Source organism: Canis lupus, chromosome 15, assembly GCF_003254725.2.
Source record: "Canis lupus dingo isolate Sandy chromosome 15, ASM325472v2, whole genome shotgun sequence".
In the NCBI taxonomy this organism is placed as follows: Eukaryota; Metazoa; Chordata; class Mammalia; order Carnivora; family Canidae; genus Canis; species Canis lupus.
The window spans coordinates 56,454,521-56,480,039 of record NC_064257.1 but is presented as its reverse complement, the minus strand read 5'-3'; the positions used below and the strand labels follow the sequence as shown (position 1 = coordinate 56,480,039).

The 25,519-nt window shown below is 37.7% G+C and overlaps 2 long non-coding RNA genes across 2 annotated transcripts in view; one reads left to right on the top strand and one right to left on the bottom strand.

Moving 5' to 3' along the window:
* Positions 1 to 24,810, top strand: part of LOC125752556 (uncharacterized) — a 41,075-nt gene extending 16,265 nt beyond the window's left edge. Inside the window, exons 2-3 of the long non-coding RNA XR_007402384.1 lie at positions 22,462 to 22,615; positions 23,406 to 24,810. This is a non-coding gene — a long non-coding RNA (uncharacterized LOC125752556). The remainder of the gene's footprint in view (positions 1 to 22,461; positions 22,616 to 23,405) is intronic.
* On the bottom strand, positions 12,366 to 19,369 carry LOC112654595 (uncharacterized). Its single transcript, XR_003133145.3, has 3 exons — positions 19,082 to 19,369; positions 16,857 to 17,187; positions 12,366 to 12,894 (listed from the first exon to the last, which is right to left on the bottom strand). It is a non-coding gene; the product is annotated as an uncharacterized LOC112654595 (long non-coding RNA).
* Positions 24,811 to 25,519: the final 709 nt, after the last annotated feature.

Sequence of the window (25,519 nt, the reverse complement as noted above, 5' to 3'; positions counted from 1 at the left end):
ACATATTTTAGTATTCTATCTTGAATTATTGAATCATTATATTTTTGTATAATTTTTTTTTTTTACTAATTTAGGTGGTACATAGTATATATGTAACTTGTCGCTAACTACTGGTGTCAACACTTTACTCATTTTACCAGTTTGAGAAAAGTATGAAACCTTGTCTCTCTTTATGACCTTTACCATTTGTAATAATTGGCTTAAATATTTCTCCTACATATGTTAAAAACTATATCTAGCAGTATTATAACTTTTTGCTTCAACTCAAACATAAATTAGGAAATCCAAGAAGGGAAAGGAAATGTTCTGTATAACATACTACTCTTTCCATCATTCCATCATTCCTTCTTCCTTTCAGATGTTGCAAATTTTCTTCCTCCACTATTTCCTTTCTGTTTTGAGAACTTCTTTTAGCCATTTTTTAAGGATAAGTCTACTGGTAAGAAATATTTTTAGTTTTCCTTTATCTGGAAATGCCTTAATTTCCTCTTTATTTGTGAAGGATATTTCACTAAGTATAGTTTTTTTGTGTGTTGACAGGCCTTTCCTTCATTTAGAACTGTTGTTTCACTTACTTCTGGCTTCCATGGTTTCTCAGGATGAATCTGTTTGTTATTCAAATTGTTTTTTCTTTGTAGTTAAGATGTCATTTCTGTCTCACTTTTAATCCATTATTTCTTCCAAGTGTTTTTTCAGCCTTGTCCTCTTTCTCTGCTCTTTCTGGAACGTTGACATGAATGTTGAGTATTTTGTTATAGTCAGACTACACAGGTCCTTGAAGGTCTGTCTTGTCACTTTTTTTCAATCTGTTTATTCAAATTAGATAATTTTTTTTAAGTTTTTATTTTAATTCCAGTTAGTTAACCTACAGGGTTATGTTAGTTTCAGGTGTGCAATATAGTGACTGAACAATTTCATACATCACCTGTGCTCATCACAACAAGTGCACTTGTTACTCTCCATCACCAATTTCACCTATCCCTCAGCCACCTCCCCTCTGGTACCGATCAGTTCTCTATAGTTAAGAGTCTGTTTTTTCGTTTTTCTCTCTATTTCCCCCCTTTGTTCATTAGTTTTATTTCTTAAATTCCACATATGAGTGAAATCATATGGTATTTGTCTTTCTCTGACTGACTGACTTGACTGACTTTGGCACTATACTCTCTGGCTCCATCCATGTCATTACAAATGGCAAGATTTCATTCTTTTTTAGAGCTAAATAACATTATACTCATACACAAATCACTTCTGCTTTATTCATTCATTAACCAGTGGATACTTGGGCTGCTTACATATCTTGGCTATTGTAAATAATGCTGCTATGAACATAGGGGTGCATATATCTCTTTGAATTGGTGTTTTTATACTCTTTGGGTTAATACCCATTAGTGCAATTGCTGGATTATAGAGTAGCCCTATTTTTAAATTTCTGAGGAACTTCCATACTGTTTTCCAAAGTGGTTGCACCAGTCTGCATTTCCACCAGCAGTTTAAGAGGGTTCTTTTTTCTCCAAATCCTTGCCAACACCTGTTTTTTATGTTGTTGATTGTAGCCATTCTGATAGATGCAAGTCAAAACCAAAGGAGATATCAGTTTGCATTTCCCTGATGATAAGTGGTGATGAGCATCATTTCATGTGCTTATTGGCCATCTGTATGTCTTCTCTGGGGAAATACCTTGCTGATGTCTTCTGCCCATTTTTTAAATTGGGTTATTTGTTTTTTTGGGTGTTGAATTTCACAAGTTCTTTATATATTTTGGATACTACCCTCTATCAGATATGTCATTTGCAAATATCTTCTCCCATTTCATAGGCTGCCTTTTCATTTTGTTGGGTCCTTCACTGTTAAGTTTTTAATTTTGATGAAGTCCCAATAGTTTACTTTTACTTTTGCTTCCCTTGCCTTGGGGATTTATCTAGAATAAAGCTGCTAGGGCCAATGTCAAAGTTGTTGCCTGTGTTCTCCTCTAGGATTTTTATGGTTTCAGGTCTCACATTTAAGTCTTTAATTCATTTTTAATTTATTTTTGTGTGTAGTGTAAGAGAGTGGTTCAATGTCATTCTTTTGCATGTTGCTGTCCAGTTTTCCCAACACCATTTGTTGAAGAGACTGTATTTTTCCCATTGGATAGTCTTTCCTGCTTTGTCAAAACTTAATTGGCTATATAATTGTGGAGTTTGTTTCTGGGTTATCTATTCTGTTCCACTGATCCATGTGTCTATTTCTGTGCCAGTACCACACTGTTTTGAGCACTACAGTTTTGTAATACAACTTGAAGTCTGGAATGGTGAGGCCACCAGTTTTGCTGTCCTTTGATTGCTATGGCTATTTGAGAGTCTTTTGTGGTTTTATGCAAATTTTAGTGTTGTTTGGTCTAGCTCTGTGAAAAATGCTGTTGTTATTTTGATAGCAATTGCATTAGTGTATAGATTGTTTTGGGTAGTGTAGACATTTCAACAACATTTGTTCTTCCAATCCATGAGTATCCATTTCTTTGTGTCATCTTGAATTTCTTTTGTCAGTGTTTTATAGTTTTCAGAATGCTGGTCTTTCACCTCTTTGGTTAGGTTTATCCCTAGGTATCTTGCTGGTTTGGGTGCAGTTATAAATGGGATTGTTTTCTTAATTTCTCTTTCTGCTGCTTCAGTATTGGTGTACAGAAATACAACATATTTTTTTTGAAATGCATGTGATTTCTGTAGATTGTTTTTTTTTTTTTTTTTTTTTTTTTGTATCCTGCCACTGTACTGAATTTATCAGTTCTAGCAGTTTTTTGGTGGATTCCTTCAGGTTTTCTCTATCATTCATCTGCAAATAGTCACAGTTTTACTTCTTCCTTACTAATTAGGGTATCTTTTATCTCTTTGCTGTGAGAATGTTGTGGCTGGGACTTCCAGCCAGTACTATGTTGAATAAAAGTGATGATAGTGAAGGGTAGTTTGGTGGGAATGCAGGGTAATTTTGTGATGGACATTACGGAGGGCATATGATGTGATGAGCACTGGGTGTTGTATGTTGGCAAATCGAATATAAATTTTAAAAATGGTGAGAATGGACATCTTTATTTTGTTCCTGATCTTAGGAGAAAACTGTTTTTCCCTATTAAAGATTATGTTATCTGTGGGCTTTTTATATATGGTCTTTCTTATGTTTAGGTACAGTCCCTGTAAACCTTTGTCAAAGATTTTTATCATGAAAAGATTTTGTACTTTATCATGCTTTTTTTGCATCTATTGAAATGATGCATCCTTTCTTTGATTGATGTAGTGCATCATCTTGATTAATTTCTGAATATTGAACCATTCTTGCAACCCAGGAATAAATCCCACTTAATGATGAATGATTTTTTTGTTGTTGTTGGATTTGATTTGCCAGTATTTTGTTGAGGATTTTTGCATGTATGTTCATCAGAGATATTGGCCTTTAGTTCTCTTTTTTTGTGGTGTTTATCTGGTTTTGGTATAGGGTAATGCTGGCCTCAGAGTGGATTTGGAAGTTTTCCTTCCTCTTCTATTTTTGGAATAGTTTGAGTTTGGAATAGGTGTCTCATATTAACTCTTCTTTAAATGTTTGGTAGACTTTGCCTGTGAAGCCATCTGGTCCTGGATTTTTGTTTGTTGGGAATTTTTTATTACGGAGTCAATTTCTTTGCTGGTAATTGGTCTGTCAGATTTTCTATTTCTTCTGTTTCAGTTTTGGTAGGATTATATGTTTCTAGGAACTATCCATTTCTTTTAGGTTGTCCACTTTGGTGGCATATAATTTTTCATAATATTCTCTTAGAATTGTTTCTATTTCTGTGGTGCTGGTTGTTATTTTTCCTCTCTCTTTGAGATTTTACTTGAGTCCTTTTTATTTATTTGAATCCTTTCTCTTTTTTTCCTAAGATTTACTTACTTATTTTAGAGAGGGGAAGGAGTAAAGGGAGTAGCAGAGGGAGAAGGAGATAAGCAGATTCCCTGCTGAGTCGGGAGCCCAAATTAGGGCTCGATCCTAAGACCCTGAGATCATGACCTGAGTAGGAATCAAGAATAAGATGCTTAACCAACTGAGCCACCCAATAGCCTGAGTCCTTTCTCTTTTTTTCTTAGTAAATCTGGGAAGAGTTTTACCAATTTTATTGATTTTTTTTTTCTTTTTCCAGAGAGCCAGCTCTGAGTTTCCTTGATATGTTCTATTGTTTTTTTTTTTGTTTTGTTTCTATATCATTTATTTCTGCTCTATTCTTTATTATTTACTTCCTTCTGCTGAGCATAGGTTTTGTTTGTTGTTCTGTTTCTAGCTTCTTTAGGTGTAAGGTTAGGTTGTTTGAGACCTTTCTTGCTTTTTGACGTAGCCCTGTATTGCTATAAACTTCCCTCTTAAAACTGCTTTTGCTGCATCCCAAAGTTTTGAACCATTATGTTTTCATTTTGTTTCATTTGTTTCCATGTACTTTTAAATTTTATTTCCTTGTTGTCCAATTAATTATTTAGTAGCATGTTATTTAACCTCCATGTATTTGTGGTCTCTCCAAGTATTTGTTGTCTTTCCAGATTTTTTTTTCTTTTGAGTGACTTATAGTTTCATACTGTTGTCAGAAAAAAATGCATGGTATGACTTCAACCTTTTTAAATTTGTTAAGGCTTGTCTTGTGGCCTAATATGTGATCTATTCTGGAGAATGTTCCATGTGCCCTTGATAAGAATGTGTATTCTGCTGTTTTAGGATGGAATGTTCTGAATATATCTGTTAAATCCATCTGGTCCAGTGTATCATTCAAAGCCATTGTTTGCTTTTTGATTTTTTGCTTAGATGATCTGTACATTGATATAAATAGGGTGTTAAAATCCCCTCCTTTTATTGTATAATTATCACTTAGTTCCTTTTGTTGTTTTTTAAAGATTTATTTATTTGTTTATTTATTTTGAGAGAGAGATAGCATGAGTGGGGAGGGGCAGAGGGTAGGAGAGAACTCAAGCAGAGTCTGCACTGAGCATGGAGCCTAAGCTGAAACCAAGAGTTTGGTTAATGCTTAACTGATTATGCCACAGAGGCACCCCTTCTTTATGTTTGTTATTAATAGCTTTCTGTATTTGGGTGCTCCCATATTGGGTGCATACATATTACAATTGTTATAACTTCTTGTTGGATTGCCCCTTTATTATATATATTCTTTTTTATCTTTTGTTACAGTCTTTGTTTTAAAGTCTATTTTTTTACAATATAACTATTGCTGCACTGGCTTTCCTTTGACATCCATTTGTATGATAAATGTTTCTCTATCCCCACACTTACTATCTGCAGGCATCTTTAGGTCTAATGAGTCTCTTGTAAGCAGCATGTAAGGTCTAGTTTTTTATCCATTCTGTCACTTAATGTCTTTTGATTAGATCATTTTGTTCACTTACATTCAAAGTAATTATTGGTATGTGTTTATTGCCTTTTTTTTTTTTTTTTTTTTTGCCTGTTTTTTTAATTGTTCCTGAAGATTTTCTCTGGTCCTTTCTTGTTTGTCTTTCTTTCATGGTGGCTTTATGGGGTTTCCCATGTATGTAACTGCTTTCTATTGTCTTGATACTTTAAAAAAAATTTATTACCATACTTTGCCATTTTAATTATAATCTGTATTTATATGGATCTGTTGATTTTGTTGGGGTTCTCTGTGCCTACTGGATATCTGTTTCCTTCCCCAGATTAGGGAAGTTTTCAGATATTATCTCTTCAAATTTTCTGTCCCCTTTTTTCTCTCTTCTTCTGGGACTCCTATAATGCAAATGTTATTACATTTGATAGAGTCAGAGAGTTCCCTAAGTCTTTTCTTATTTTGCATAATTCCCTTTTCTCTTCTGTTCATCTTGATTACTTTCCATTACACTGTCTTCTAGGTCATTAACTCATTCCTCTGCTTTTTCCAGGGTGCTGTTCATTGCATCTAGTGTTTCTAATTTCATTTATTGTACTCTTCATCTCTGATTGGTTCTTTTTTATCACTGTGTCAAGGGTTTCATTGATGTCTTCCACCCTTAAGTCCAGTGAGTATCCTTAAGATCACGGCTTTAAATACTCCATCAGGCACGTTGCTTACATCTGTTTTGCTTTGGTCCCTGGCTATGGCCTTGACCTATTGTTTCATTTGGTACAAATTTCTCTGTCTTCTAATTTTGTCTAAATCTCTGTGCCCGTTTCTGGGTGTTAGGAAAGTAAGCTACATCTCCTGGTCTTGAGGGTAATGGCCTTATGAAGTAGTGGTCCTATAATGCCCTGCTGTATAAGGCTCCATAGGACCCTGTTCCCAAGGGCCTGGCTCTTCTGGGAGTGTCTCCAATGTGTGCTACATGTGCTCTGTTGTTTTTATCCTTCAAGCTAGTCTTCATCTGCAGAGCCTCTCTTTGCCTTTTGTGAGTAATGTTTGGTTCCTGGCCCCAGTGTGGCATGTTTTAAGTAGGTGTGCTCTGGTCTGCTTCTGAAATGAGACCTGTTGCCACCTTTGCTGGAACTTAGGCTTCAGAAAACTCCCAGGTCAGGAGACAGTCAGTGTCAGCAGGGGTTTGGGCTGGTTTTCTGGGGGAGGAGCCCAGGACAGTGGGACTAAGGCAAGCATGACTCAAACGGTGGTTCTCCTAGAGCTCAAGGGGCTTGATGTAAGCAAATTATGTAGCAAGTGTGGATGCTGTGCCTGTGATGAGGGGCAAGGGAGAGAAATGGCCCCTGCCAGTTCCTTTGTTCCTGAAGGGGTCTCTCCGTGAATACTGCCTCTGTGGGATGAGCAAATAACCTCTGTACTGTGTACCCCTGGGCACTCTTTAGATCACTGTTCCCACTGTATGTCCTTGGGCTCTATGTCCTGCCTTCTCTCCAAGAGCAGCCTCAAATGCCTTGGGGCTCTTCACTAGCCAAGCCCACTGCCCTTTAGAACTCTAGGCTTTAAGCCCTGCTGGTTGCAAAAACTCCTGAAATTTGGCCCCTCTTGCTTTCCAAGTCAACTGCTATGGGGATTTGTTTTCCCTGTGCAATCCCCTGTATGCTGATCTCTCACTCTCTTCCAGGCTCCCTCTCCATCACATTGCCTATGATCTGTTTCTCTCCCAAAACACATCTCTGCCCTTCCTACCTTCTTAGATATGGCTGTGGAATCTGCCAGTCTTCAGGTCAATTTCTGGGGTATTTAGGAAGATTGGATAGTTACCTGGTTGTTTTCATGGGATGAGGTGATCCTAAGGGTCCTCCTACTCTGCTGCCATCTTCCCTTCTTCCCAGATAGGGTAATTTCAGTCATCTTATCTTGAAGTTCACTGTTTCCTCTGTCCCCTCTATTCTACTGTTGGGCTTCTCTACTGAGTTTTTTGTTATTGTTTTTATTATGTTTTTCAATTCTAACCTTTCCATTTCTCTCTCTTTATATCTTCTATTTCTTCATTAATACTTTTTCCTTATTTGTTTCAAGCACATTTGTAATGTTTGTTGAGTCATTTTAATGATGAATTCTTTAAGACCTTAATTAGGCAATTCTAACATTGTTGTCATCTTAGTTTTGACATCTATTCATTGTCTTTTTTTGTTTAGTTTGAGATCTTCCTGGTTCTTGATATGAGTGATTTTTCTGTCAAAACTGAGACATTATGTACTGAGAATTTGAGTTTTATTAAAATCTTCTGTTTTAGCTAGTTTCTTCTAGGAAGGGAAAGCAGAAGTGGGAGGTGTACTGCCTCATTACTGTCAGATGGTATAGAATTCCAGGTTCCCACTTGGCCTTCATTGACATCTGAGGGAAGAAGCTAATCATTACTGTAAAATGGGAATGGGAGTTCCTGCTCCACACTCAGCTATGCCGGGGTGGGAGGGGCCAAGGGGCTTGTTACTTCTTTCTTCATGGCATTGACTGACATTATGGGGGAGGGTCAGCCTCATCACTGCTGGGTGGAGATAAAAGTCCTAACTCTTCAGTAAAAATCCTCTGAAACCCAGCAAGGATGGGCAAAGGCATTACATTATTGATCATTACTTCTGGAGAGATATGAGAATCTACACAGTCTTGAGTAATCCTGCTTGAGAGGGATGAAAGTCCTGGCTTTCTGATCTGCTTTCTTTGACACCAACCCCATAGAAGTTTTAAGGGGAAGATTGGTGCCACTACTATTACAGTCTGGGAACAGTAGAAATCTAGGCTTTTCATCTCAACCTTTGCTGGCATGGGTAGGGTGAGGCTACAGTTTTTTTTCTGTTCTGTTTCACTGGAGCAGAGCAGTTATTGTCTAATGGTTTTCTGTCTTGCTAGTTGCCCATTTCTTAGTTCTTTTGCTTGAGAGCAGGCTTGTTTCATTTGTTCTCCATTCACTGACATTTCTGAGTTACCAGCTTTAGCTCCAAGTCTGAGATATATGTGACAAAAAGAAAACCAAGGGAACACATCACCTCTGGTCCTGAGGTCTCTAGCCAGCCTATCTTCTTCTCTTCACCTTTCAGAGTCATCTTATGTTTGTTTTATATCTATTATCAGAGGTTTTAGTTGTACTTAGTGTGAGGAATAGGGAAAAGGGGCAGCCTGGGTGGTTCAGCAGTTTAAGCACCACCTTCAGCCCAGGGCCTGATCCTGGAGACCCAGGATAGAGTCCCATGTCAAGCTCCCTGCATGGAGCCTGCTTCTCCCTCTGCCTGTGTCTCTGTGTCTCTTATGAATAAATAAATAAAATCCTAAAAAAAAAAAAAAAAAAAAAAAGGAATAGGGAAAAGTACATTTATTCTATCTACAGATTTTTTAAAAAATGAAACTGCAGTAAGTTACTATAAACACTAGAAGTCTCTTCTAACATACTCCCCCCCAACCCCCCCTTTTTCAAAGGGAGCCTAATTTTCAGCCTTCTCAAACATAATTGAGGGATTAAATTGCCCTTCTAATTAATTTTCAATTCCTTAATATCCAAATTTTCTTAAATTTCATCTTGAAAAAAATCAGCTTTATCTGAGTATTTTCTTAAGATTACATTATTCAGTGGGAGGGTGTACCAGCATGATTAAACTGTGGAATTATTATTTGTCCACATTAATCAGTTTACTTTGGACATGTTACATCCAGTAAAGTCTTTGAAGGGAACACATCAACTGCAGTTTGAAAGTAAAAAGTAAAACTTAAGATGTTCGGATTTTGAAATTAGTTTTATTATTCATATGTCTTTAATAAAAAAGCATTTATTGAAAATACAAAGATGTTCCACAACCTGAAGAAAAACAATTACAGTAAAAAATCTTTTCTATTTTAACCAATTTGGTAGCTGGAGTGGGACAGCAGGTATTACGACACTCAGATTTCAAAATGGTTGTTTACCAAATGTAAACCAAAAAGAAAGAGAGAGAGAGAGAGAGTATTAAATATTGCATCTGGAAAAATTGGAAATTCTTGAGGCTACTTTCTAGTTGATTGTTAGTCCCATTGATAATGTTGCTTGCTCTTAACTTCTCCCCTACATTTTTTCTTCTTTCAGAACAGAATGATCAGTCTTTACAAGCATTAGCACCAAAATTCAAATTGAAATTTTTAGTATTTTTGGAAATGTAGATTATCATTCCAGTTCAAGTGTAGGTAAAGGTCATAAACTGCTTCCCTACCCTTGCTTTCTATAAGCCTTTGCCCAATTAGTAGCTTAAAATTCTTTATACTCAGAGGCATTCCCATGACCTCTAACTGGACCAGTAGGATTTTACTATTAAATCACTTCTGTATTTAGAAATCAAAAATTACCATAAGAAAACATGGATACCATTTCAAACCAAGCTTCCCTAAACTTTTGACCTGGGTGCATTTGTGAGTGAAGAAGGTAAGGAAAAAACTAACTTTCTTCCAATGGAAAGCTTTTTAAGTTGCCTATTATTTAGAATTACTGGTCATGACAGCTTTAAAAAAAAGAAAGAAAGAAAAAGGTCAAAAATCTGCATAATGAACGACATCCCCTGCTGCGAACTCTGAAAGTGATCTATATGAAACAAAGGCAGATTTGCTTGCTGCAGCACTGGGGGTGGGAATCATTTCTATAGGATACAACAAGAATGGTGCCTGCTGGAGTTTTCCAATGCCTTGTCCTACCTCTTACCACCTACTGACTGCTGCCCTTACCCAGTTTATTCATCCATAGGAACCAATACCTGCATTTTATACTTCATGGAGATTTTTGAGGAACAAATGAAATACGAAATGTGAGCAAGATATTGGAAGTCCAGAATACTATTTAAGTTTTCTTTGTGAACAAAATGTAGTCATTTTACTCAATAAAGCTTTATTATTATTATTATTATTTATTATTATTATTTTTTTCCCAAAGCTGAGAGAAACATTGCTAAAGCTCTAAAGTAAGTCAGAGTTTGCTGGCAGTATGGGGGAAGGGTTTTGGAAAAAAAAATAGAGCAACACATTTGAAAGAAAGCACAGTTGTCTAAAATAATTTAGAGCATTGAATGAAACATGAGTGGTGTTTATATAGACAAAGTTAAGAGGAGAGATTGGAGAAATAAACAGGATCTGGATCCTGAGCAGTGTAGTTTATTTCAAAAGGAATGTTTTCTTTAAGTGATGGGGGACACTAAGTGCTAAACCTAAGAGCCAAATGAATTAATTTACATTTAAGATTTTGCTAATGGTTCTTGGGGGAAGCAGCTGAAGTGGGTGGGACTAGAGGTCAAGAGATGAGTTAGAAATCTGTTGCTACAGCACAGGAAAGAAACAAAGAAGTCCTGAACTAAGGCAGAGAGGCAGTGGGAATTAGAGATATTGAAGATGCTGAATGGTTAGAACTTTGGGTTTCTGGTGCTGTTGGAGGAAGGGAAAGAAGAATTAAGGATGATGCTTAGATTTTCTGACAGAAAACTGGACAGATGGTTTTAGGTATTGTTGTCTTTAATACTGTCTTTTTCATAAATCTCTAAGAATGGACCTCTTGCTAATTTTGATTATGTACTTGTATGTACAAGGCTCCATTATGTACTTGTAACTTATGTGAAGTTGTAAATGACTTCAGGCCTGATATTTATATATATATACACAAACACACAAACATATAAAATTTAGCATTCAAAAATAATTGAAAATGATAGTATTTTATGTTGAAATGATATGATATCTTGAATTTTCTTCAGAATAATCCATTGAGGGAGCAGGAGTAAATAGGGCTAAAAATGAAATAAGATGGACTATATGTTAATAAATGTTGAAAATGGGTATACAGAGGAGTGGCAGTAAACTAATCTCTCCCTTTAAAATTTACATCAGGAACACATTTTTTGAACAAACTAAAAAATTAAGCAAATGCACAAGTTTGTAAAAAACACTTCTAAGGAAATTCTATTCAAAAGAGAAACAAAAGTATACCATTCTAGGAATTAGGTAGTAATGGCAATACAGTTTTTGAATTTCTCTGAATTTCCCTGTTAGAACAATCAGAGTAACTAAGAAAACAAAACCAAAGACAGAGATCTACTAAATTACTATCAGTGACTCACTGTAAAACATGGTGGACTATTCTGAGAATAGCTGCAGAACCTGGGAAGGCATTTTGCAGGCTGCTTTGTTCAGTGGGGCTTCAGGAAATTGAGGATGCAGGATCTGTTCAGGGATTTGTCCCTATGAATTCTTGAAAGTAACAAACCAAACCAGCTTTCTATGACAAAGCCCTGTACCAAGGAGAAAGTGCTGAGAGTAGAAACCTGTTTGAGTTGGACAGAAACAATAGAGGCAAAAGAAAGGGAATTTAAATTAAATTAGGGGAGAAGACAAGAAGAGGAAAATCTCAGGAATTTAACTTCTGTATTTTTCATCAGTTTGTGAAAACAACGAAAGAGAGATCTAGAGTCATGAAGTTGGAAAAACTATCTTGGCTCATTCATTCCTCTTAAGAAGACAGGAGTACTTATTTCACTTCAAAATGAACTGCAGAAAAGGATTTATCAAATCTCAAGCCAAGATATTATTAGAAAAAGGAAATGGGAGTATATTAAAATAAAGCCTTTACATACTGTGAAATAATGCCAGAAATCCAATTTACAAAATGAATAATTATTATCTAATATTTTAAAATATGTTAAATAACATAAGGATAAATACTTTGTTTGATAAAGCATCAAAATTCAGAATTTTTTAAATTTCATAAATAAAATGAGTAGAGGAAAAGCTTTAAATGAGAAGTGAAAGGACTCAGAAAATGAAATAGTAACAAAGCCAACACAAAATGCTTTAAAGGAAATAGAAGATGGCAAAGACGGAAACTTAAACATCAATAGGAAATGAAGAAAGAGATTTAAAAAAAAAAGATTTGATAGGAAGTGGTAGCTGTAAAAGTCAGTAAAAGAGGATCTCACATGTATGATGGGGAGGAAAACCAACATAGTTTAATTTAACTAGGAAAGAGTGGGGGGTGGGGACTAGGAAAGAGGAAAGCCAAAATAATTGAAACAAATGCTGAAATCTGAAATTCAGTAAAATTTTCTTTAGGAAAGATGTGAAACTCTTTATTGAATGTGCCCCTCTGCTTGAATGAAACAGTAGCCGACAACTCACAGTACCAGCTTTCTAATTCTAACAAAACTATAGTTTTTCAGGGGGAAAAAGATATCCGTTAGGCATCAATTCAAAAAAGGCACAGAAGGTAGCTAATAAACTGGCCCTAAAGTATAGTAACTAAAATATGGTAACAATAGTTTGTGTGGCCAGGAATTTGGGAGCGGTTTAGCTGGGTGCTTCTGGCTCACGGTCTCTCATGATGCAGACAAGTTGTCAACCGGGGCACCAGGCATCTGAAGCCTTGACTGGAGCTGAAGCATGTTCCAAGCTTACTCACATGGTTGTTGGCACATCCATTCTTCACCACATGAGCTTTCCACAGGCTGCCTGCGTGGCCTCAAGGCACAGATTGTTTTCTTCCGAAGCTGTGATCCAAAAAAGAAGCAAGAACTCAAGACAATAGTTGTATTCTTTTATAACCTATTCTTGAAAGTTACATACCATTACTTCTGCCATATTCTATTGGTCATATAGACCAATATTCACCATGGAAAGGCCACAAGGATATAAAGACCAGAGTAGAAAAGTTATAAAAGACCAGAGATCATCGAGGATGACTTTGGAGGCTCAGAGATGTAAATTTCTCCAAGTCACACAATCGGAAAGAAGGAATAAGATCTGAATTTCAAACCAAGATCTATGTGACTCCAGAAACTGTTCTCTTTGTTGTATATTTGAAACAAGGTGGAATGTAGATTATAAATGTTCTAGATGTTCTCTTAGAATAAACTATAAAAAAAAAGACTAACCTTTCCAAGAGTTTCATATCTATATTTTTATTTATTTTTTATTTTTTTAAAAGATTTTATTTATTTATTCATGAGAGACACACACACAGAGAGAGAGGCAGTGACACAGGCAGAGGGAGAAGCAGGCTCCATGCAGGGAGCCCAACATGGGACTCGATCCCAGGTCTCCAGGATCAGGCCCTGGGCCGAAGGTGGCGCTAAACTGCTGAGCCACCCGGGCTGCCCTGCTCATCATTTTCAAGGAGAGAAACTCTTTAATTTATAATTTTTATGTGTGTGATTTATGTTCTGTTTTAATAAGGAAGGATCAAAATGGTCTGGATAACAGAAGCCCAACCTACATTTTAAGGTAGTGATTCTCAACCTCTTTTGTTGACATATTTCATTATATAATATCCAAAACACATATTCTTTAAGATATCCTTACTAATTTCATCAGAAAAGGCTTTAAATATTGGGAAGTTTTCAAGCGTACAATGGCAGATGCAGGTCTTCCAAAATTTTAATTTTCACTTGAAAGCTTGGATTTTTATCATTGGCAACAAATACCATCACAGTAATTTTTCCTTGAAGTGGTAGGCTCACTTTTCTATTTTTGAAGACAAAGTTTATCAGATGTCATAGTCAGTTTTGGGTGCTAACAAATTACTATAAACTGGGTGCTTATAAATAACAGAAATTTATTTCCCACAGTTCTGGAGACTGAAAGTCTGAGATCAGGGCACATGATAGGTTCCCAGAAAGATCCCTCTTCTGGGTTGCAAACTGCTGACTTCTCATATCCTCATGTGGCAGAGGAACAGAAAAAGGAAGTCAGTTTGCTTGTGACTCTATAATGGCGCCAATAACCATTCATGAGGGCTCTACCATCATGACCTCACCTAACCCTAATCATTTCTCAAAGGCTCTACCTCCTAATACCATCACATGGAGTACCATAGCTCCCGTGCCTCTAGTTTGGGGCCATGAGATGAACTGATTATAATAACCCATCCTACTTCACTATCGCTTGCAAATTTAAAATGTGTTTGTGCACATCTATGTCTTTTATGAAAAAAAAAATCTTAATAAATATGCAGAAAGTTTGCTACTTAGTTTTTAGTATCAAATAACTTCCTAACTCTAAGCCTGAGACCTTGGACTCAGCAGAACATTTCCTAGGAGGAAACAGGTACTGAGGGTCATCATGAAAGACCTACAGGGCCACAGGTTACCTTTAAATCATCTCACTCATCACACGTATACAGAAAGAGTCCCTGGAGGATCATCATTAGTGAAGAGTTTTGTATGGATGTCCCTTTGAGCTGCAGGAGGACTGTTGCTTTTGTGAACCTGAGCTCTTGCTTTTAGCTACCTGCTGGTTCAGTGGCCACCTGTGTTCTCTCAAAATTCACGTGTTAAAACCCTAATATCCAACGTGACTCTCTTTGGAGGGCCTACACAGGGGTAATTAAGGTTAAATGAGATCTTAAGAGTGAAACCCTGAACAATAGGACCACTGTACTTAGCAGACACCCAGGGATATATACTCAGGGTGAAAAGGCCATGTGAGTATGCATCAGGAAATCAGCCATCTGTAATCCAAGGAGAGAGGCCTCAGGAGAGGCCTCTTGATCTTGGACTTCTAGCCTCCAGAACTATGAGAAATTACCTTTCTGTGGTATAATGACAGCCCTAGCAAATTAATTCAGGGAGCATAAAGGAGAGAAAGCAATCCAGGAAGCTCAAGAGACCTTTGCTTTCTAATCCTGAACACTGCTGGTCCTCCCTGCTGCCAACCCCGAAATGACTTGAAGTCTAGTAGGCTTCCGCATGGCCACATGTCACTCTGCTCCTTCACAGAGCAGGATGGACACAAATATCTCCGTTGTGGCAGATGACCATGCAGTGTGTGCCGTGTGATGTTTTGACTAGTCATAATAATGCTTTCTTTTTTTTTTTTTTTTTTTTTAAGAATAAAATAAAGAGGGCAGCCCTGGTGGCCCAGGAGTTTAGCACTGCCTTCAGCCCAGGGTGTGATCCTGGGGGCCGGGGATTGAGTCCCACATCAGGCTCTCTGCATGGAGCCTGCTTCTCCCTCTGCCTGTGTCTCTGCCTCTCTCTCTCTCTGCCATGAATAAATAAATAAAATCTTAAAAAAAAATAAAATAAAGAATGGGAATTTGTTACTACATTTTTATTTGAATTCATCCCTTAGGGGCTCACACATTCCCAAGAGGTGATTTGAAGACCTTGCTTCAGTAATAGAAAGAAGCCAGACTGACCAGGATTGGGTGCATTAATTGAACATCTTGGGAAATTTATTTGGCCCATGGGCCATAGCAGGATACCAGAAGGCAGTGCTGGGGTGGAAAGGAGCTTGGCTCAGAACACTCTTCTGGCAGCTGAGAATAAGCTTTGCCTTCACCAGCAAAAAAAGCCCAAGATGTACACAGACCTCTTGTCACATTAAAGTGTGTGTGTGTGTGTGTGTGTGTGTGTGTGTACGCATGTGCCAACTTTCTTGGAGATTTTGGGAGGACGTTCATATATAGCTCTTTACACACACACACACACACACCACAGGCAAAGTAAGCACAACTGAAAGCTTTGAGTTGTTCACCTTCTTATATCTGAAAGAGTTCTTGGGAGAGAAATAATCTCCTTTCATTATTTAACTTTCAAAGATATTTGTTGTCATGTAGAAATAAACCAGGAAAAATGGTTTGCAATGGTCTTAAAGAGGGTTAGACTATTTTCTAAATGCCTTCCGGTATCCTAGCATCTCAGCTTAAATAGCTAGGCTACATTAAAAAAAAAAAAAAAAAAAGTTTTAAGCTGTAAAACTGTACTCACTGCGCATTTACGATTTCCACTTTTCCTTTTAATCTTATCCTCATTCCCCCATATTTATACCCATAATTCTGCTCACACACAGAAACACACACTCTCCCTTCTCATCTCTTACGTCACATCAAATTTGCTGTTCATTTTGCTTTGCCAAGAGTCTCTAAGAAGATAAAACCCAGCCTGATTGAAGAAATTAATTAATTCAGTGAAGTGGTGATGCCCATTGCCTTTGAGTAATGTTTTTAAAGGAGGAGGGACAAAAGCTTATTTTTTTCTTGGGATGGAAATGAACATGGTCCGGGCTTTTGTGCAGAGGCTGGCGAGAGGAGTTCTTGGACAAGAAAGGACACCTGCGAGCTTGGTGGAGGTGGTGAAGGGGGCTTTAAAAGATGCCCCAGATTTGACAGTAGAAGATAAAGAGCCCAAGGCCGTGGATGAATGCATTGAACATGTCTCTAATGAGAACCACTCTTCAGTCCGGTGGGGGGGACGGAACAGAAGAATGCTAAGAGAAAGAAACTATCTTCCTAGGGCAGGACGGGTGGTGGTGAAGGACGTGTTGGGAGAACAGGGAAAGAAGGAGGGAAGAAGGGTTAGGGACAGAAGGAACTATTTTACGGTAGAAACGAGTTATTAAAATATTCAGAGAAGAAAACAAAAGTGCCACATCAGCTAACGGATAGTATGTATTTCTATCCCACTTTGTTTCAGACCTATTGAAAGTGGTTTGAAAATCATCCAAGACTCACACTTCTAGCTTTAAACTCCGAAGTCCCTCAGTGTGCCTGTCACCATGAGGCAGTCGTCCTGTCTGGGCGGCCAAAGCATGATTTAGACACACAGTGAAGCCTCCCCAGCATTTCGAGGCAGGAAGGCGGTGACCGTGCACTGTCATGAGAATTAGTTCCTCCGAGAATCTGCTGCCCTGACGTGACCTCATGACCTGGGCGGGAAGCAGCCTCCGGGAGAGCCATGCACTAGGAAGGGGAGCCTCACTCACTGAGAGTCCCTGCCCAGAGGGTGAGTCAGCTCAAGGCTTATGATGTGTGAAGCTGATAAATCCCGGGTTCCTTTCTGCATCTGGGAAAAATTGAAAGCACTTATTCATATTTTGTCTCTTAATAGTGATATCTGTATAAATCCACTAATAATTTCCTTTTCGGTTGACCAGGTCAACTGAGATTTCACATGACGTGAACGCGTTTAGCCTATTCCACCCTCTCCCTGAGGATGGCCTCGTTTGGGGGGAACTCAGAGGGTCTCGTGCTCTGTAGGAATAAAAGGCACCACGGCGGCTTATAGTTCAGTCATCCTTGACTGACCTTCAAAGATACTTGAAATCAAAGAAGAAAACCATTCTAAGTGTAAACCAGGTAAACTCTGGATTCAGCTATCATGTGAAAAATTATGTACTTTAATTTTAAACTAACTAAATGAGCTTATCAGGTGACTATCAAAATCAGACAATTAAAAAGATACAATCCAAAAATAAAAAAATAAAAAATAAATAAAAGATACAATCCTTTGCTGTTATCAGAAGTATCCAAAATAGGATCCCTGGGTGGCTTAGTGGTTTAGCACCTCCCCTTGGCCCAGGGCTTATTCCTGGAGACCTGGGATCGAGTCCCATGTTGGGCTCCGGCTCTGCCTGTTGTGTCTGCCTCTCTCTCTCTCTCTCTGTGTCTCTCATGAATAAATACATAAAATCTTAAAAAAAAATAATAGTTAATGTGGCTCATATTTTGGATACTTTTTTTTTTTAAGATTTTATTTATTCATAGAGAGAGAGAGAGAGAGGCAGAGACCCAGGCAGAGGGAGAAGCAGGCACCATGCAGAGAGCCCGACCTGGGACTCGATCCAGGGTCTCCAGGATCACGCCCTGGGCTGCAGGCGGCGCTAAACTGCTGAGCCACCCGGGCTGCCCAACACATTAACTATTATTAATGGGAAAATCTCAGGGTCATTTATTACAATGTAAAAGGACTGAGTTTTTGTTTCACAAGAGTTCTGCTCTGTGTCACGGCTGTGTGTATTTTAATTTTGAAAATCATGTTTGCCATATGCCCAAATACGAATGACCATAATCACTGTTTCAGCAAAGAAAAGTAAATATAAACATCCTTTTCATTCTTTCTATTGAATGCCAGGAAATAAAACCAAAAGAAAAGTCTGTTGCTTTTTATTGTTTATTATGAAGATAATCATATTAGCAATAAAGTAATATGTTTCACATATTTTGGCTAATATATGCATATAGTTATATTAAATGAATATGAACGACTGTGGAGGTTTTCCTCTCTTGAAAATGTTATTTCTTCCATATGATTGTTGTTTCTTATTGTTTCTTACCCTCCTCTCTCTCTTTCCCTGTCCTTTCATCTCCCTTACCACTCTTTTTTATTTTCCTGAGTTTTTCCATACTTAGTAATATTAAGTGATATTCTTGACATCATATAATCCACGATAACATTGTAGAGAATCCGGATTTATGTTACTTTCCTCTGAAGAGTATCGCATTGTGCTGTCTTGTAATTAACAAACAGATCACTTTGATCCTTGGGGCTTAGTTATAGGCTTTGTCAGGATGACTCTTTTTAAGTTTTGCCTTAGAGGAGAGGACATAGCTTTCAGTTTGGGGATGTGATCTTTACTCCTAGTAGTGGCGCAAGGTGATTATTCTAAGTCCAGTCTCCCCAGAATCAGACAGTGGCTGAAATCTCTGCTTAGCTCTCTAGCCTCCCAGCAGCTGCTTTCTGCTGGGTTCTTTGGACCATCACTTGGCGTCCTCCAGTGACTGGAAGAGAACGGTTATGCAGATTTGGCACTGTCTCTGCAGACTGCTTTCTCCCAGCCTCTCAGGACAGACCTCTGATCTTCCGGAGCCCAGTATGACCGAGTTTGAACTCTGTCCCTGATGGGTCACGTGACTGGAAGGTACCCACAAGGGAAAAGTCAGTTCAAGGCACAGCTCACCTGGTGTGCTTCACTTCCTTCCAGGACTGTGTCTCTCTCTACCAATATTGCTTTTGGTTGCTCTTCAGTAATTCAAACTACGGTTTGTTTTTATATTTTGTGTAGCAGTTAAAATTGCCATCAGCAGGAGGGTTAGTTCAGCGCAAAGCTGTTCTTCCATTACCAGAATTGGAACCCTTACTTCTCGTGTTAAAGACTGGAGCAGAAGTCATACTTAGTTCTACTTGATGCAAATGATTTTCTGTTTATGATGCAATCCTGCATCATAGACGTATAGTACCATTAAGGTTTCTTAAAGCATCAACACAGGGGCACCCAGGTGGCTCAGTGGTTGAGCGTCTGCCTTTGTCTCAGGTCGTGGTCCTGGAGTCCTGGGATCGAGTCCCAGGAGCTTGCTTCTCCCTCTGCCTGTGTCTCTGCCTCTCCTTCTGTGTCTCTCACGAATAAATAAATAAATAAATTTAAAAATCTTTAAAAAAAAAAGCATTAATACAATGTATTGGACACAGAATATAAGTTAAATTGTTTTAGGTTCAAATGTTTTGATTCCTTGTATCCTTTTAATTAAAACTGGCCTTTTAAAGGGAAACGTATTACTGATTTCATGTTTTCATTCTCAAAGAGAGAATTGTACAATTTTGTTTCTACCTCGGGATGATGGCTATAATAAGGAACAAGCAGTACGCAGGCACACGTGTACAACTGTGGGCTATTGATAAACTTAAAAAAAATTTTATGGTGGTAAAATACACATAAAATTTGCTATCTTAACCATTTTTAAACGTGTCATTCAATGTCATAAAGTATCATCACTATCCATCCACGGAAGTTGTATCTTACAAAACCAAAACTCAGTACCTGTTAAACGATAGCTCTCCTTTCCTCTAGCCCTGGGAGCCATCATTCTGCCTTCTGTCTGTACACGTGTGCCTGCGTACTGCTTGTTCCTTATTATAGCCATCATCCAGAGGTAGGAACAAAATTGTACAATTCTCTCTTTGAGAATGAAAATATGAAATCAGTAATACGTTTCCCTTTAAAAGGCCAGTTTTAGTTAATAATGTCCATGTGTCAGAATTCTATGTCCATGTGTCAGAACCTTCCTTTTAAGGCTGAGTAATAGCCCATTATAGGTGTACACCTCATTTTGTTTGTCCACTCATTGGTCAGTAGACACTAGGCTGCTTCCGTCTTTCGGTTATTGTGAACAACATGGCTGTGAACATAGGGGTACAAATAACCCTTCTCATTCTTATTTTCAATTATTGTGGGTATATATCCAGAAATGAAATAGCTGGATCTTATGGTAATTGTATTTTTAATTTATGTAAGATTTATTTGTTTGTTTTAGAGAGAGAGCACACACATAGTAGGGAGGGGCAGAGGAGTGGGACGGTCTCAAGTAGACTCCCTGCTGAACTCAGAGCCCAATGCAGGGCTTGATTTAATGACCATGAGATCATGACCTGAGCCAAAACCAAGAGTCAGACGTGTAACTGACTGAGCCACCCAGGCACCCCTATTTTTAATTTTTTGGGAACTGTTTGTATTGCTTCCCACAATGGCTGCACCATTTTGCATTACTACCAATGTTGCACAACAGTTCTGGTTTCTCCACATCTTCACCAGCATTTGTTATTTCCTGGGTATTTTTTTGAATGGGTATGCAATGCTATCCCAGTCAGGCTGTGATTTACATCCTCCCGAAATGAATATTTTGCTTAATTGCATTAAGTTGTATGTTTAAAAGCATACTTTATTTTTTTTTTAATTTTTTTATTTATTTATGATAGTCACACAGAGAGAGAGAGAGAGGCAGAGACATAGGCAGAGGGAGAAGCAGGCTCCATGCACCGGGAGCCTGATGTGGGATTTGATCCCGGGTCTCCAGGATCGCGCCCTGGGCCAAAGGCAGGCGCCAAACCACTGCGCCACCCAGGGATCCCTAAAAGCATACTTTAATTACAAATAGACATTAGGTTATTAATATGTACAGGCTATTTGGGAAAATATTTTGTATTTTAGAAAATCTAACCGCTAACATTTTTTTTTATTATCTACCATGTGCCACACACACTGTATAAAATGTTTAATGTGTGATATTTACCTTTGCTGTTACCATTGAGATAGATACCATTATCTTATCCATTTTACACATGAGGAAACAGGTATAGAATTCAGGGTCTTTGCCAGAGTCACACAGTTAAGAAATCAACCAAGCAGTTCAACTCCAAGATTCAAATGTTTGGACCAAAAAAGAATTTAGTAAAAAAAATTTTTTTGAATTTAGTAAAATTGTAAAAGAAACCTTGGCATCTATTCATTTCACCTTTTTGAAAACAAGGTGTTTTATTGTCTTGTTTGGTTTTTCAGAGACTTACATATTACAGACTTGGTCATGTCTCAGGATTCTTGATGGAGTAAGAATCTTAGTGAAAAAATTCTGCTCCCATCTCCTGGGTAGTGAAGGGCCTGATAGCAGGCACAGTGTGATGCCAAATCACCAGTGTCTTCACTTGTTAGGAAAGTTCGGAGAAGAGACACTCAGAGAATCAAGACTCCTGTGAGCAGGCTGGGTATATATATTTTCATTTCTACTAGCCCTCTGGGGAGTGCCTTTTTTTTTAAGGTGAGTCTTTGAAATTCTGTATTGCAAATGTTCTTCTCTAGGCCTAGCTTTTCGTGTGAATCAATAATTATAATTTTGTGGGGCTGTGGCCTCACCTCTTACCCACTCAAATTCTCTGGCTCTTTTCATTCTTACTTATTCACATTCTGCTTGTCTATTTTGTTTCTTCTATGCTTTTGGTCTTTGAAGTGCTGTATAAAAATAACCAGCTGATCCAAGATCACACAAATTCTATCATTTAAGCATAACCATAGATACATAGTGCTAGAAATAGTTTGGTTAGGTGTAGTAGCCTGCCCTCAGTGATTTGAAACCAAGACAGTGATACAAAAGAATGAATCAAACACGTTTTGTAAAATGTAGTAAATAAGCCATGAGGACTCACCAATAATGGTACCAAAGTCAGATAGAATGTCCCCTTCCTCAACCACATCCAGTCTTTTCTTGTGGGTGCAGGAGGTATGATGGGGATAAAGTGGAACTTTGAGTCTCCTGGACAAAATTCTTTTTTGACTTGGGTTTAAAAATCAGTATTTTCTGCAGCTCATGCTCTCTCTGTCAAATAAATAAAATCTTAAATATCCAATTTTTTAATAAACTCACTTATTTTACTTCTGAGTATTTCCCGGTACTGGGCACAGTTGTAGATGCCCCTCAATAAGTGCATGTTGGCTGATTTTGGTTGTCCAGTGTTCCAGTGTAATTTGGGCCCTTTAGGGTGCTTGATATTCATTTATAAAAACCTTTACAGATCCCAGGCACTGTTCCAGGTGCTGAGAAGAACAGTTATCAGAAGAGGAAATGCAAAGAATAGGAATGGCTTTCATCCTGGTTTCAGGGAGAATAAGAACAATCCACAGAGCCACCCTGCAAGGGAATTGTTCTGAGACTGGAAATCTATTCAGGTACATTGAAGACATCATTTGGTTGCTCCTTAAGAAACAGGCATCTGTTGCGCTAGACTTTTACCCCCACTCCTGTCTTTGATTAATCTCTTTCTTGACTTCAGACTCCTTATTCATGATTTCTGCATGCTCATCACTTCTCTTGTCTCACGCCTTTTGCATACTGATTTGAATATAGCTCTTGCTTTTTTTTTTTTTTTTTTGCCTTTGCATGGAAATACCCCAAACAGAATGTGATGAGTTTAAGTTGGTTGGTGCTTTCCCTCCTAGCCACAGTACTTATTCCAGGACCCTCTCATGGATTGCTGGCAAGTCTACATGGGTAATTCTTGTGCCAAGTATCTCCTTTATCAAGGCTACTTGATAAGGTATTCATTTATTATCTTAGGATCACTGAGGAAGGCCCTCTAAGGCCTGAGAAATGGGAAACACTTTGCAAAAAAAAAAAAAACTGTAATTAAAAAGCACCTTGGTTCATTTTAATAAAATCGATAAATATCTAGCATCTAGAAAAGCGCATAGACCACAGTAAGTACATAACATGAATGAAATGAGCTCATTTAACTACATCTGGAAGCATAGCACATATTTTTATCTTAATGCTACATGTGACACTGATCCTCCATTAATTTTATAGTCTTATTTGGGAAAAAAATGTTTTGCATAAATTATAAATCTATATAAAAGAAAACCTCAAATGTTCTGATATACTATTCATTGGTTCTCATAAGACCATACTGTGTGGCAACTCAGTGTTTGGTCAAATAGTTAATTTTTTTTTTTTTTTTAGGATTTTATTTGACAGCACAAGCACGGGGAGCAGCAGAGGGAGAGGGAGAAGCAGACTCTCTGCTGAGCAGGGAGCCCAATGCAGGGCTTGATCCCAAGGGCCCTGGGATCATGACCTGAGCCGAAGGCAGACACTTAACTAACTGAGCCACCCAGGTGCCCCAGTAGTTAATATTATTAATAAAGTCTTTAAAAATTTTATGAAACTATTTACAGAATATAACTAATTTTTATTTTTGAGGTGTTGAAGTAAATTCAGTCCAGGGTATTTATTATGTCCCCTCCTCTATAAAATTGGTCATTTGACTCTGAATTTACTTTAATATTATATTTGCCCAAGTTTTCCCATGATGAAAATTGTTATGATCTTGTTGATTGCCCGTGAAATAAAGCCTTTTCTAAGATTCTTTTAACCTTGCGTGTAATGTTTTGATCACCTCTATAAATTTTCCTGTTATATAGCCATGGCATTGTAAAAACTAAATGGGCAGTAAGTATAATTTCAAACATAGATAGGAATTTTATTGTGCTTGTCAAAAACTGTGGATATTAAAAAAAAAAGTACAATTCACAATTATTTTTCAGTTCCAATGTTTCTGTCTCATTTTCAGTGGGGTAAATGCTCATTCACTTAAAAGTCCTGTCAGTTTGGCAGCCATCTCTGTCCTTCTCATTTCCATCACATTATTGCCCCTTTCAACATTCTTCTTGACATTAGTGAATATTCAGAGTCATTTCCTCTCCATCAACAACTTACCCTCAGTTGATTCACTTTTCCTTGAGTAAGCGGTTTTTAAGAGAATTAGATCATGGAATCAAGGACTCAGCGCCCTCTTTTTGACAAAAACAGGAGTGCAATAACACATTAATACATTAGTACACAGACCTAAAAGGTGTTCTTGCTACAAGCATTCTCAGAAGCTTGCTTCATTCAGGAACATTTGGGGAGATATTATCAGTGAACTGGAGATAAAATATATAGATGAGCATAAACTCCACATGTCCCAATAGAGGAAAGTGGATTTAAGCGGAGGAGATTATGTGGAGGGCTTTAACCTGGATGTATGGAAACAGACCTGGGTCCGTGTGGCTTTTTTGATTAGAGAATAAAATACCAAATGTTTGCCGACAAAGTACTTTCTACGACGTTCCTAAAAGTTGGCCAAATTCTGTTATTAACGTGATATAGACTTAATTCTGTCACTACTATTGATTGCATCTTGAAGTCATGAAGCAGAAACAAGTCTCTGGCCACTTAAGGGTAATCTAAAACACAAAAGTGTTCATTAATGGGCACATAGTGGCTGATTTTTTTCCTATACTTTAGCAGAACACAAAAAGTTATGAAGAGCTTATTAACATCAGGTTCTTTTTTTGAACCAGATTTGAGAGAATTAAGCTTTTTGAATGACAAGTTTAAATAGAGCTTTGCATTAAATAAAGCATAGGGTTATTGTTTTGATAAGAGTGTTCTTAAGTTTGGCCAGTGGCCACATTAGTACTAAACTTTAGGACTAAACTTCTGACTCCTTTTTCGACTTTCTCACATTTTGCGCATGTGCTTCCATATGCTTCCACTCCAACTTCTGAAGCTTCCCAGTGGGTGGTGGATACTTTTATTTATACCTGCTTAAGGATAAGAAATGAGCCCTGGATGATAAAATGTCCTTAAGTGGGTTGCTGCTGTTTAACTGATTTTTACCTTTTTAAGTATAATGCCCTTCCGATAGACTGAAATGTTATTCAGATTTACCAAACAATAGAACTCTAAAGACACAACAATGCTATTTTACGTACTCATTAGAAGTCTTAAATCATTATCTAAATTGTACCTTTAACTTAGTGGTCATGATCTTGAATGACAGTTTAAGTTCTCTGAGGCTCTGTTTCTTAATACTGGGAATTAAAATATTATGCCCCACAGAGATCTTTACTGGAAAAGGGCTGAGAAGAAACAAATGTTATGTAAACATTTAGCGATCATCATCATTATTTTTCACTGAATCTCAAGAAACACTGCATTCTGAACATGGTTTGGTTTGTAACATTAATTTCTCTGAATCCACAGAAAGCTACCTAAAAGAATAGGCCATTGGTCAGTTTTTAGGCTAACTA